Source organism: Dipteris shenzhenensis, chromosome 28, assembly GCF_047967505.1.
Source record: "Dipteris shenzhenensis isolate YYH24624 ecotype China chromosome 28, Dip_SZ_1.0, whole genome shotgun sequence".
In the NCBI taxonomy this organism is placed as follows: domain Eukaryota; kingdom Viridiplantae; phylum Streptophyta; class Polypodiopsida; order Gleicheniales; family Dipteridaceae; genus Dipteris; species Dipteris shenzhenensis.
The window spans coordinates 12,130,883-12,140,962 of NC_141623.1; positions in this window are offsets into that span (position 1 = coordinate 12,130,883).

Genomic DNA, 10,080 nt, shown 5'->3' on the forward strand with positions numbered 1-10,080 from the left:
ACAGGCCTTTTTTGTTTTTAGCCTTTTGCTTCATTGATGACAGTTGCTGTTGTTCCATCCAAGCAAGTTGATCTTACAAATGCCAGCAGACGATTGGTTTACAGGTGCATTTTGGCTTTCGTTTTCAATGGAAAGATATCTTTGTAATACCTTGCATTCTCTTATATTATCCTAAAAATCATTTAGGTATCTCCATTATCTGGCTGCAAATAAGAGTCTTAAGGTGGTACCATCCATTTGCAAGGCTTGGACTATGCTTGCACCTGCTACTTATTGCATGTACACCTCTCATATTTTTAGAGAGAATAAGCATAAGGATGGTCATATATTGCTTACGGAGTGGGAAAGGAAGCACTGCCCTTGGTGGATCGAGATGAAGGCTGGAACATGTATCGAGGAAGAGAAGGAAACTTATGATCGCCATTTAAAAGGTGAGTGCAAGTCAAACTCGGGTTCGTTGGGCAACATGGATGAGGCACAAAAGAAGAGGCTTGAAGAGGAGCAAAAAGCAATAGTAGAAAAGCAAAAGGCAAGTCATGTGACTCCAAATAACAAACGAGGTGGAAGACCTAAACCAACGGGCACTTCTAACACAGGTCTATTTTCTTATAACTCTTTCTTTCATGTTTCAAAGTGATTAGAAGCTTCCTACAAATTTAATTTAGGATTCTTTGTTATTGTAGACAATGATCCACGAAAGGAGGAGTCTCTTCTTAGCAAGAAAGTGTGTAATACGGATATGGTTTATGTTCCTTTGTCCACTTTCTCATCATTTGCAACTCGTATCTCACAAGAAAACTACAAAGTTTGGGAGTATGATTATGTATCACTTGGAAAAGAAGTTAAGCAATACAAGTACGATGGGGCTTTTCAAATCATAAGAAATTTTTACCATGAACTTGGTGGCATGAAGAAGTCACGCAATGGAAAAAATGCTGCATGGAGTGTGGATTTTTGCTTGATTGACCTTCCTACAGGATCTATAGTGAGTGGAATCAAGGGTGGAATCCCTAGATGGAACATTCTAAATGAGGAGCATATCTCGTGCTCACTTGCTATTGCTTCATCTGTGATGGATGATTATGGATGGACATTGGTGATGTGTTCACCTGTATCCACTTCATTCGTTGAGCGTTTGGCAAGACAAATGAGACTAGAGGTTTCTTGTAGGTGAGCAATATATCACAGTTGATAATGTCTGTGGGAGGTAGCAAGCTAAGGGTGTCCACTTCCAGACCACTTTCGGGTGAGTGAAAATACAAAGGTTTTGCTTCGGTCTCCTATACCTCGATCGAGGTATAAGCTCCAATGAAAATCACACACGAGCACAACCGAGCCTAGCCAATACCTCGATCGAGGTACGTAGCTTTTTCACCGGACCGAGCCTCTACCTCGATCGAGGCTTGCTGGCAAGCCAGCTATACATGCCACATCTACCTCGTTCGAGGTATTGTGGCAATCCAGCTCAACCTCGATCGAGGTCAGGTGGCATGTCCAGCATACCTCGATCGAGGTATGTGCCATCCGACAAAGCAGCCAACAGGGCAGATGACATACCTCGATCGAGGTATGCTGGACACATGACTTGGCATCCCGCTTCTGCCAACACACCACGATCGAGGTGTCGTGGCATGTCAAAACCTCCATCGACGTGGATGTACCGAGATGTATGGGCATTTCACAATACCTCGATCGAGGTATCGTGGCATGGCAATACCTCGATCGAGGTAGATGTACAGAGATGTATGGGCATGTCAAGAATACCTCGATCGAGGTATCGTGGCATGCCAACGAGATGTATGGTTATGTCAAGAATACCTCGATCGAGGTATTGCGGCATGCCAATACCTCGATCGAGGTATATGTGCCGAGATGTATGGGCATGTCAAGAATACCTCGATCGAGGTAGCTAAACCCTAATTTTTCTTATAAAAGGAGAGCGACCCCCCTCATTCCGCATACCTCGATCGAGCTCTGCCTCATCCACCGATTTCGGATTTGCCGGACTTCGACGGAAAAGCGCGAGCGACGGAGAGCCACGAACGGACATCGACGGAGATGGACGGAGCAGGAGCGGGAGAGTCCAGGTAGGGTATTTTCTTTTATGTAGCATTTTCTTTTATGTAGAATTTGATTAAATTTTAGTTTAAAAGAAAAATTATAAAATGCATTTTAATGTTTTTCTGAAATTTATGAAATACGGGATTTTTTAATTAAAATGTGAAAATTAATTTTTTTTTTTTAATGGAGCTTTTTTTAGTAAATAAAAAAACGTTCATATTATTAATTATAAAATATTTATAAATTTGAAATGTATTTGTAAATTTATTTTTTAAATTTTAAATTACGACATTTATAATTTAAAATGTGAAAATTTTAATTTTAAAAAACGTAATTTAAAATTTTAGTTTATAAGAAAAATTATAAAATGCATTTTAATGTTTTTCTTAAATTTATGAATTACGAGAAATTTATTTAAAATGTGAAAATTAATTTTTTTTTTTAAATAGAGCTTTTTTTAGTAGTGGAAATGCCTAGATAGTGGCTTAGTCCAAATCTTCAATATCCCTTAAGAAGACATGAAATAGTGGCTTAGACCTTAAGAAGACATGGAATAGTTTGCAAATGTCTAATTCTTCTAAGTTATGCATAGACTCTAGCATAACTGAAAAAAGAATATTACAAGATTGAGAATATTTGGATGGGTCTTCAAGAACTCGAATATTACGGTCTGTGCCTATAAACTGTTTGAGATTCTTATGCTATCACTATGGCATGCTTTAGATCTAGCACTTTGATCATGTTTGTTGTCTAGTTCCATAATTCATCTACTTCTCTTATATGTATAAGAAGAAAGAAATACGCCATAGAGAAACTGAAAGTTTAACTAGAATACCTAACATTCATTACACATGGGACTCTAGTGGATCTATATTCATTCCACATTCATGCTAATATATGCAAGTGTTTTGATCAACTATAGACGTAAGTTCAAATAGAGCCTGTTAATGACTGAATCTCTCCTAATCATCCCTTAATGATCATAGATAAGAGACTTAAGAGAGAGAGAACTCCATAACCTTCAAGAGTCGACATTTGAAGCATCCCATTCCATGTTGTTTGCTACATGGCAGCTCGCCATGTGGCACACATACATTCCTTTTTGCACCGTAGGGAAACCTATGACTAATGTTAACAACATTTATCTTGTCTTTTACAAATGACTAATATGTTTTCCCAAAAAGACTTTGTATCAATAATCACGTGAACCACCTCATAACCAAAATAGTGCGGATGCTACATATCTCCTTTCCCTCGTTGAAACTATGTCACACATGGAATGTCAACCACATGCTCAAGGAATTATATGCTAGTTTCATTGTAAGCAAGGATGGTCTCTTTCTTGCTAGTCCAACCATAGGCAACGGTGACGCTTATTACTTGAGCTCAACCAAAATTAACATTAGTTATCGTATGCAACCCTTCCCATTGCATAGGGACATCCAAGAATTTAATTTTCAAAGTTTTTGAATCCTCTTCTAGGGATCTTGTGCCCTTTGTTGTTGCTACGTATGTGGATGATCTCATTCCAAAACTATTTTTACAACTAGAAGTCGAGTGAGTCTTATACAAAATGTCTTGAACCAAGTGATGATCTATAGGAATGGCCACTAGTTGAGTTGGATTGCCCAACCAAAATAGATAATATTGAAAAGGCTTAATTATTTTCTCAAAGTTCTCGCTTTAAAAGGTCTGTAGTGTGAACCCGCTCTCTTTTTTAATTGTAGTCCGAGAAATACTAGATGCGCCTTGCTTGTGTATCGTTCAAAGTAATGTATTAGGTATCCTTCTATCTCCTCCATATCTATTGCAAACCCAAGGCAGTAAAGCACTCAAAGAAGGTCTTATTAACCAAACCTCTCCACTATCTGTCCTTAGTATAGGGGCCATTAGTGGACAATGTGGTCCTTACACCACATGTGGAAAAGATTCCTATTGGATAAAAAGTAAAAAAAGGGAAACATATAAGGAGAAAATATTTGAGACATCTAAGTTTTAAAATGCAACGACTAGAGTGAAAAAATTCTAATCAAAATTAAGAATTATTAATAATATTGATTAATATTGAGCCACACATTTGGCCCATCTACCGGTAGGTGCATAGGATCTACCTCATCAAGGAGTACGTACAAATAGTTTTCATTACGTAAATAGATTATAAGTCATATTGAATAGAATATTTTTTTCATTACCCAAATAGAATATTAATTTCCATGTGTTTTTTTTGTGCATGCGCCAGCCAGCGCACAGGTTCTAGCACCACTATTCGTATGCAGATAGAGATGCTGAGAGCTGAGATGAGGGCACTGCAGGATGCTAGGGCACCCCCTCACTTGGTTGCGAGCCTGGATTCAGTTATTGAGGCTCTGAGTCGATTGGAGACAGTTGAGGACGTTGTGGATAGCTTTCAGGCACAGGCCGAGGCGGAGATCACTGGTGGTGGCTTGGATTGGAGAGCGATTCGACAGTTGTTTGAGCGGGAGTCACATCACAGGGAGGCCTTGGACGACATGTTTTGGGATGGTCACACCGAGGGCCAGCGACCACGATCAGGGCTCCCCTTGCATATTTTACGGTGTAGGCACCCCATCATAGCAGCACACATTTATCCGAGATATCTTGCTGCGAATGGTGGTCGGTTGCCTCACAACCGCCAGATAGCCAGGTCGTTTGCCATGCAGCTTTACGCTGAGTTTGTCCTTGGTCATCGGGTGGACTACCTCAGTACCCGTCCAGGATCAGGAGCGGGACGTGGTAGGATGGGGCGTCAGGAGCGTCAGATTGTAGGTGTTCGGCGTCGACGCGAGGGACCAGAGTTGCACACCATCCCTGCACCGGCATTGCGAGCGGTGGGAGGACAGATTAGGGGGGATGTTCATTCAGTGGCATCATCCCTGCAGCACATGGTCTCGGCCCTATCGAGATCTATTGCGATTCCACCTCCCCCACCTCGATCATCGATGGAGCATCCCACATCTACACCACCTCCCACATCTACGGTGCCTCAGCACGAGTTGGAGGCTCGAGACAGACGGATTGCAGAGTTGGAGGCTGTGTTGGCCGAGTCTAGGGACGAGGTTAGTTATTTTGATTATGTTAGTTTATTTTTTTGTAGCGTGTTTTGAACTGAAGTTTTTTGGTTAATTCTCACCATGTACACGACATGTTTGCATTGCAGGCACATCTATTGCGTCAGGAGATGGAGTCTCGCGTACGTCTGTTGCAGACAGATTTGGAGGAGCAGAGGATTCGGACACGCATAGCATACCATCGTGCAGAGCACTATATTTTACAGCTGAGGCATATTAGTCGTGATCCGTCGCGCCATAGGATCGACCCCAGTGTGGCCCTATACCCTGCTCCTCCTGTAGATGTGCCGACTAGGACACCCATAGACGCAGCAGTCGTAGTGAGGCTTCCTACTGCCACTTGTGTCCTCTGCCACGAGGACTTTGACACAGTAGGGTGGTTTGGACTAGGGTGCGGCCACATCGCACATCTCCACTGCATGACCCGCCACATGGTGGCACGTTCAGTGTGCCCTGTATGCTTTGCCGACATTGATGTGGCGACATACAGAGGACTGGGCATGGATGATCTATATCCTGGTCATCGTCAGGCTGTTGATCCATTCGCCCGTGTAGTCTTGACAGAGCACTACAGGGAGGAGGCACAGAGAGCATTGCTGATGCAGGAGGGTGCGGATACATCGGTGGTTGCATCATGCGTTCCACGACGCTTTTCGTACGGTGATTTCATGCCAGGTGACGAGGCACGAGTGGAGGAGGCACGCCGGATTGAGCGAGAGGCAGAGCTGCAGACATCATTGCAGCAGTGGGTGGAGCAGCAGCTAGGGCGGGGCCGAGACCTGCGTCTTTCACATGTAGAGACGATTACTCGCGCTGGATTTGAGGCACGAGTATTCGCAGATGCACGGCTATGGGAGCTGAGACGCGCGTACATAGAGGAGGCGAGGGAGGCAGAGATGGCAGCAGTGGCGCGTGCAGCATGCCCTCCTCTTCATCGTGATGAGGCTGGCCCATCTCATGCAGGTGATGAGGCTGGCCCATCTGAGCCGGCATTGCCTGAGGGCACACAGCGGACGGTTGGGCAGCGAGTCATACAGGAGCCACGTCAGCGTTCCACTAGAGGATCATATGTAGAGTTATCAGATTCAGATTCAGATTGATTGTTTAGGCTTCACACGTTTCTTGTATAGGGATGCACTTTTGCAGCATGATGATGATGATGTAGAGATTCATTTTGGTACTTTCATGATATTGTTCCCACTTTTATGATGTATGAGCATTTTCGTACTTTCATGATGTTCTTCACACTTTGTTTATCTCAGTTTATCTCAGTTTATAATTTGTTTAATACATAAGGTATTTAAAAAAGAATGCCATGTGAAGTAATTGTAAACATTAAACATTAATTGCAAACATTAAACATTAAACATATCAAAATTCATCTTTCTCATCAACCATCCTTTTTTTTCAGCTTTTGTCTTAGAGAAGAAGGTAACCTAGTATTTAAACAAAAGGAAGAAAATTTAATATAATATTGATACTAGTTGTAGTGCCAATTTATGAATATTCCAAGGAACTATTTACCTATATAGGAGAGGAAATTATGATGATGGGAGAGTTTAGTTACCACTTCATTATCCGTGATATCCATGCCATCTTCAACTTGAAAATAGTACATGGTAGTTTTTTTTGTATCAAGCCTGCCACACCATCTTCTAAGATGTGCCTTCTTTTTCTCTATTGAATAACACCAAGTAATTCTCTATCGTAGACTGACCAATTCTTTTTGGGAGAGTTAAGCTTTCTCCTGTAGTATGCCACAAGCATATAAAAAAGAACAATGTGCCAAAATACACATCACCACATTTTATTCAAATGCAAAGAAGAGTGCCAAAAATCACAATGTTGACCGAGAGCTAGAGGAAAGACTAGTTGCTCCTAGAAATACATTTGCTCAAATACATCAATTTTCAAACTATGGGTAGTTTTTATTATTAAAATAAAGCATTGTTAGTGTACCTACAAATACCAATGTCATACAAATTGTACTTCCACGGTGACTAGATGACAAAAAGACAATAGGTATAGCAATAAAGCATAAGCTTGAGTACAAATCAATTTATATGAGTGGGTACATTCAACCCTGCAATTAATAAAAGCTTTACATATACTTGCACATACACCACTATATAGAAAGTACAAAGTTAAAGTCTCCACTATATGGATGTTGAAATTTTTCTTAAACAATGAAATAGATCAAACAAATCAAGCGTGCAACCCCCAACAAGACAATGATACTATTAAGAACTTTGCTGAAGAAGCTTTCGATACTTATATAGATACACTTGTACATAGTTTCACAGACTCGAGTGAAATTTTTGTCACTACAACTAATGTTATAACAATAGCACCTTTACAAGCACACTATCCACTTGGCTTTTTCAAAGATGAAGATTGCGAAGAATTAAACTTCCCAAAATTATTATAGGGCAATGAAAGACAACTCTAACAAAAGAAAAGCTTAGCTACCAAAAATAGCACACTGGGAATTAACACATTAAGATTGATGATTTACCACACATATTACCAACATATTTTTCAAGGCAGTCAAAGTTATGATCCAACAATTGAATCATCATCATGGGTTTGGCTCCAAAAAGGAAAAATCAGAAATAGAATCCTTTCTACTCGTGATGTTAAAACAAAAACAATCCTTGAACAAATATTACAATAAGACATAAGATATCATGACCTACAAAAGTTGTGTGCATCACCAAATTACCTTGAACAACTGTAGAAAAATTTGTTTGCTATAATACACCAACTTGGACCATCTACCTTTTTTGTAACATTCATTAGTAAGGGATGCCATTGGGAACCTCCAAAACAAGCTTTATAGATACTACTTAGATACTGGTAGAAGACAATAATAGCCAAGATGCTAGCAAGGCTAATTTATTAATCCAAGAAGATCCTATTACATGTGCACATTATTACTCATATAAAACTACCTCAACTCTCTAGCACCCTTTTCCATTCAGTCCCTTGCCTTCATCTGCAACTCTCGTCAAAAGAGGTTGATCAATGCAAGGAAGACGACTATCAAGGGTGTGAACATCTTAACTCAAAACTACTTCTTTAACACCCACTTCTTCCTAAATTCTATTGACCATTCTAAATGTGGCCTCACCAAAGAAGTCTTCTTTTGCTCAAAAGGTGTTAATCGTAATGATGCTAGCTCTTCAAATAAAGATAATTATTATGTCAAGAATTGTTGAAACGTCTTTAAGACATATCTAAAGTGTACTTGCCTCATTAAAAAGACAAACATGTCCTACAAGTCCTCTATCCTTTGGTTTGATCATGTTGTCTGGTACATACTTAACCATCTAGATATTTTCTTCCCCCTTGGTTCCTTGCAAGCCAAATTCTTTGCCTTCTTTAATTGGATGTCATAGGTACCTAAAGAGGTCATGCTCTCCCTTGTCACCTTTTATCACTTTAGGATCCTACTCCTTGAAATAGCAAAGTCCCTCTCCCCCTCAGTTGACTACTCCCTCCCTCCCTCCTTCCTCAACTTCCTAGGTCCCTCTTTAGCCCTCAACGTTCTTTCCCTTTCCTCTACTTATAAATTGAACCCCCCTTCACCCAAAGGAAGACATAGTCCCCCCCCAAAATACACCCCTAAAGTCCAAAAATTTTTCCCTTCTTCCCCACTCAAAAATCCCTTACTCACCTCTCATGTTAAAGATTCCCAACCGAACTCCTCCACCACCTCTACTCCCAAAATAAAAGCACCAGAGAATGATGATACCTCATTCTACTCCATTGACTGGGATAAACTCCAACTTGTTGGTTTTTGAAGATCACTCCCTCCGATGGTCCTGAGGTACATACCACCAAATTAATCAATAATGGGTTATTTCATTTTCAATCAATTCCAAAGGAGAAAATTTTGAAGTACTTTCATGTTCTCAACAAAACCCATTCAAATTCATTAGAGGTAGGGTTCTTGGACCTCTCATTTGTTCAATGTTGGTGATTGCAAACTAGTCATCCTACTGCCTTCCCTATTGGTTGTCCTACTACCTTCCCTCAATTAAGGACTCATCTTCTTTATCAATTTTCTTAATCATTCTTGTCTCAAATTTTAGTTCAGATATCCACTCTTCCCTTTCTTTTTAATGTCTCTTGTTCTTACATCGGTCAACTCCATCATTTACCACAAGTTAATTTGCTTACACTCCACTAGCTTTTACACTTTTCATTTCCTAAAAGAATTGCCAAATGTTAATGCAATTCATGGTGGTGTGTGCTATATCCTCAATTCATCCCTTGGATTTTTGTGTATCTATGTGTGCGAGGCAATTTTCTTTTCTAGATTCCTAAAGGGGTATTGCCCTCATCAAGCAAATGTGAATCATTGTGAAGGAAAAGTGTAGCACAGCTGTAAGGGGAAAGAACATTGTTGAGTGAAACGTTGAACTGAAAAAGAGAGAGAGAGAGAGAGAGAGAGAGAGAGGGCTAAGTTGCTCTTCTATTACTTAGCTCCCAAAATGGCATTTGAATACAAAAAAATCTTTTAAGCACTCCATACACACCCATTGTCTTGGTAGTAGGAACGACCCTAACTCCCAGAGTTCTAGAAACTTTTCTACACGACCTTCCTACTAGCATTCATGATGGTACTACTGATTGCATTACAAGGATTCACACCTCCCTGCGAATGAAACGTGGTACGCACCACTACCTCATATTTATTGTATCTAACGTACTTGGCCCATACAAATTCTTTTTTGCATTGCCATCAATGTCATTTCGAGTCTATTCAATTGATTCTTCTTCCAGTTTCAACTTCTTTTCTTCCTCTACCTACGTGTAACAATTGACACTCTCCCTTGTTCTCAACAAAACCCATTCAAATTCATTAGAGGTAGGGTTCTTGGACCTCTCATTTGTTCAATATTGGTGATCCACCAAAGCACAACCA